This window comes from Vombatus ursinus, unplaced genomic scaffold (genome assembly GCF_900497805.2).
Source record: "Vombatus ursinus unplaced genomic scaffold, bare-nosed wombat genome assembly UNPS02014781.1, whole genome shotgun sequence".
Taxonomy (NCBI): Eukaryota; Metazoa; Chordata; class Mammalia; order Diprotodontia; family Vombatidae; genus Vombatus; species Vombatus ursinus.
The window spans coordinates 26,136,472-26,141,753 of record NW_020954559.1 but is presented as its reverse complement, the minus strand read 5'-3'; the positions used below and the strand labels follow the sequence as shown (position 1 = coordinate 26,141,753).

Below are 5,282 nucleotides of genomic sequence, written 5' to 3'. Positions count from 1 at the left end.
CCCTTCCTCCATTCTCACTCCAACTCATTGAGAAGATAAGAAATTTGATGTAGGTTATACATGTGTAGTCATACAAAACATTTCCATAATAGTGATGTCGTGAATGAAAACAAAGACAAAAAATAAAAACCTCAAGAAAAATAAAGCAAAAAAAAAAGCATGCTTCAATCTGTATTCAGACACCATCAATTCTTTCTCTGGGGATGGATAGCATTTTTCATCATAAGTCCTTCAGAGCTGTCTGGGATCATTGTATTGCTGAGAATACCTAAGTCATTAATAGCTAATCATCTTAAAATATTGCTGTTACATTGGAAAGTACATTTCACATTGCATCAGCTCATGTAAGTTTTCCCAGGTTTTTCTGAGAGCATCCTGCTCATCATTTCTTATAGTACAATATAATTACATCATAATCACATACTACAATTTGTTCAGCCATTCCCCAATTGATGGACATCCCCTCAGTTTCTAATTCTTTGCCCCCAGAAAAGAGCTGCTACAAATATTTTTGTACATATAGGTCCTTTTCTTTATTTTTAAATCTCTTTTGGGATACAAACCTAGTAGTGATATTGCTGGGTCAAAGGGTGTGCATGGTTTTATATCTCTTTAGGCATAGTTCCAAACTGCTCTCCAGAATGTGAATCAGGTCACAACTCCACCATCAGTGCATTAATGTCTCATCTTCCCCACATCCCCTCCAACATTTGTCATGTACCTTTTCTGTCCTTTTGGCCTTTCTAATAGGTATGGGGTAGTACCACAGAATTGTTCCAAAATTTGCATTTCTCCAATTAATAGTGAGTTAGAGTATTCTTTTCTATATCTGTAGATAGTTTTGATTACTTCATCTGAAAATTGGTCATATCTTTTGATCATTTATCAATTGGGGAATGGCTCTTATTTTTATAAATTTGACTCAGTTCTCTATATGACTGAGAAATGAGGCCTTAACTAGAGAAACATGCTTCAATTTTTTTTCACAGTTATTATTGCTAACCATATTTCCCTCCATCTATCCCCCATTTAGTCTATTCTCTCTCCTTTCACCTATATGTCTCTCCTCAAAAGTGTTTTACTTCTGACTACCACCTCCCCGAATCTGCCCTCCCTTCTATCACCCTTCAATTTCTCTTATCTCCTTCCACTTCTACTTTCCTGTAAGGTAAGAGATTTTTATACCCAATTGAATGTGTATGTTATTTCCTCTTCGAGCCAATTCTAATGAAAGTAAGGTTCACTCACTGTCCCTGAACTCCCCCCTCTTCCCTCCACTATAAAATCTTTTTTTTGCATCTTTTATGTGAGATAATATACCCTGTTCTACTTCTCCCTTTCTCTTTTTTCCCCCAGTACTTTCCTCTCAACTCTTAATTTTATTTTTAGATATCATTCCTTCATATTCAACTCACACCTGTGCCCTCTGTCTGTACACACTCCTTCTAACTACCCTAATAATGAGAAAGGTCTTGTAAGTTACAAATATCATCTTCCCATGTAGGAATATAAACAATTTAACCTTATTAAGTCCCTTATGATTTCCCTTTCCTGTTTCCCTTTTTATGCTTCTCTTGAGACTTGTATTTGAAAGTCAAATTTTGTATTCAGCTCTGGTCTTTTCATTAAGAATGCTTGAAAGTCCTCTATCTCATTGAATATCCATTTTTTCCCCTGAAGGATTATATTCAGTTTTGCTGGGTAGATGATTCTTTTTTTTTTTGCCTTTTCCTCCACTTTATTTCATACTCCCACCACACTACCACAATAATGACTTCTTCTTAATTTAAACTAAAAACCATTAGGGGTTATGAAGAGGTGTGTGTGTACTAGGGGGAGAGGGAATGGTGTCACAGCCTGAGGTGTTGGGGAGGAGGGGAGGAGACAAGTCAGCAAATAGTCTTGACAGGGCTCTTGAAGTTGCTGGCTGCCTGAAGTTGCAGTTGATAGGCCATAGGGTGGATCTTGAAGCCATACAGCCTGGGCACAAATTGGTTGGTAGGCTGTTTGGGCCTGTACTCAGGATGGACCATGAAGAGCATGTGGGGAAAGCCAGTGCCAAAGTAAGCACCATAGGTGTGGTGGTGCCTGGATGACTTGGGGGGTGTAAACATCCATGCACTTGGGGCAGTACAGTTTCACCATGGCCTCATCTGGTATGTCTGACAGTCCAATGGGCAGCATGGGCTGGGTTTCACAATATACATGGGGACAATAGCCAAAGTCTTCCTGCTGATATTTTTCCAATATCTGGGCAATGCTACAGTTTGTGAGAATGTAGCGGGCATGAATCAGTCCATACAGCATCTCAGCTGCCTGTTCGATTAGGTCACTATGGTTGGGGTTGTCCTCTAACTCTTCATCAGGTTCCAAGTTGAGGATCATGTCTAGTGCCTGCCTATAGTGGGGCACCTGTTCATTAAGCCCTGAGAGGTTGAATTTGTCTTGGATATAGTCTTCATCCACCTCACAGAAGAATTCATTGCCACGAAGCCCACAGAACCATGAGATCCATGATACTTCCTCTGAGCTACTCATCTTTACATCAGTGGGCCGGGGCTGGGGAGGGAGAGGGAGAAGTTGCTCCCAGGGGCAGCAGCAGCAGCAGCAGCAGCAAAGCCGTGCAGCAAAGGCCATGGACCCGACCACGGCAGGGCAGTAGATGATTCTTGGTTGTAATCCTAGCACTGTTGCCCTCCAGAATATTGTATTCTAAGCTCTGTGATCCTTTATGTAGAAATAGTTAAATCTTGTGTTAACATGACTGTGGCTCCACAATATTTGAATTATTTCTTTCTGACTGCTTGCAGTACTTTCTCTTTGACCTGGGAACTCTGGAATTTGGCTCTAATATTCCTTGGAGTTTTCATTTTGGGAACTCTTTCAGGAGGTGATCTGTGGATTCTTTCAATTTCTACTTTATATTCTGATTTTTGAATATCAGGGCAGTTTTCCTTGATCATTTCTACAAAGATGATGTCTAGGCTCTTTTGTTGATCATGACTTTCAGATAGCCCAATGATTTTTAAATTATCTCTCCTGAATCTATTTTCCAGGTCAGTTTTTTTTTTTCCAATGAGATATTTCATATTATCTTCTTTTGTTTTGTTTTGTTTTGTTTTGTTTTTTCTTGATTTCTCATAAAGTCATTAGCTTCCATTTGCTCCATTCTAAATTTTTAAGGAATTCTTTTCTTTAATGAGTGTTCAGGCTTGCTTTCCATTAGTCCAATTCTTCTTTCTAAGACATTCTTCTCTTCATTGGATTTTTGGACCTCTTTTACTGTTTGGTCTAATCTGTTTTTTAAGGTGTTATTTTCTTCAGTATTTTTTATATCTCCTTTACCAAGCTGTTGACTTGTTTTTCATGATTTTCTTGTGTCACTCTCATTTCTCTTCCAAAATCTTCCTCTACTTCACTTTCTTGATTTTCGAAATCCTTTTTCAGCTCTTCCATGACCTGAAACCAATTCATATTTTTCTTGGAGACTTTTGACATAGGAGCTTTGACTTTGTTTTCTAGAACCTTTCAAAGTCACCCAAAGTTTCATCTACATAGTCAATCAGAAAAGCTTCTCAACTATGTAGTTAGCAAACTGGAATAAATTACAGAATAAGCCCGTTTCTTGTTACATTACTCTTTAACTTATGGTCCCAGAGCACAAAAATAGTTCAAACATCATGAACAGAGGAAGATATGATTACTTTCTGTCTCAAATGCAATAGCAAACTATTCTCCAGTAGCTGTTTCCTTTGGAAATATCCAAACACAAAATGTGTTTCACCTCTCATGTCTGAATTCCATTAATATTAGCCCTATACCAATGTAACAACAACTTTAAGCTTTCACTAGGCACATTTTTCATGTGTCATTATATGGTAGTATTGGAAATAAATGTGTGAAAATAAATCACTCTGTAGTCATGAATATATATGTGAATGTATGTTCTGATAAACACAATGACCAACCCTGATCCCCAAAGACTAATGGACAAGTATAATGAATGATGCACCTCCTGACAGAAGATAATAGGCTAAACACACAGGAAGAGACACATTTTTGGACATGACTGAAATGGCAATGTTTCGCTTTACTCCATGTCATCACAAATTCTTTCTTTTTTTTTTTCCCAGTGGGGCAGAAGAGAGAGAAAATAAATGTCAATAAAGATCAAATTCATCCTATAATCACTATTATAGCCATCTCATGTTCATTGCTCATAATAGGGATTTTATTTCCTGCCTTATCTTTAAATTGCTTGAACTGGTAATAAGTATCATAATCATCCTTGTCTCTGCTATAACCCTTCTCATTAGAAGCATTATTCCTTGTCCCTTCAAGTCAAACCTCAATAGGAGATAGGCCAAGTATTTATCAGGTAAAAAACAAAAATCAAACTTATTTGTATATTCATTAATATGGATAGAGCTATCTTTGTCTGGAACTCATGGTTAATTGAAAATCCCAGAAGATAGAAGGAGTGATGTTCTACTCAAGTTGTCTAAAAAGAATTTCTAAGCATTCAGTTGTGCTTTCCCAGATACTAAGTTACTCTACCTACATAAAAAGGAAATTTTTCTTAAGTAAAACTTTAGAGAGGAACTTCTTTTGGAGGTAGTGAGGACTTATTTGTCTTTAGAATCAAGCACATCAGTTGGTGGTATTGCACTGTATTACCAAATTTAGTAGTTAGCTAATGTGAACTCACTTGAGGAATTTGTGGGAATTAATTAGCAAAAGTAGGACTTCAAAGATGTATATTTTAAGAGGAAAATTACTTAAATCTCTTTTTATAAAGTTTAAGGATTTTCTTCCCTTTGAAATCCTAAAAGAGGAGGAGAGACAGAGAGAGAGAAAGAGAGAGAGAGAGAGATTCGTTTAAACTACATTTAAACTACTCTGTGGCTCAGAGTAGCAGGGTTCAACATTACATCAGTAAAGAAGTTAAATTTGTTGTCAGATGTTACACAATATTGAATGGCACATTTTTAAAACCACTAATATCTCTTAGAGAAATTTAATCCATGATTAGGTTAAGGAGTAAAATGTTTGCAGAATAGTCATGAACTTCCTTTCCATTTTTTTTTATTTTACTAACATGATAATTAAAATTGAATGGGAGAAAAAAAAAACATTTTTCTCAGAATTTTATTCAGGGAAATATACTATTCTCCATCCCCACCCACACCAATGATGTCCTGTTTTTCACAAGGAAGGTATTCTCATGACCTCCATTACATATTTCATAAGTTCAATATTTTTGTTTAGTTTACAATGCTTCC

General features: G+C 36.7%; 1 pseudogene; it reads right to left on the bottom strand.

Moving 5' to 3' along the window:
• Window positions 1–1,819: 1,819 nt before the first annotated feature.
• Window positions 1,820–2,604, bottom strand: LOC114046333 (annotated as a pseudogene).
• Between the last annotated feature and the right edge of the window lie 2,678 nt (window positions 2,605–5,282).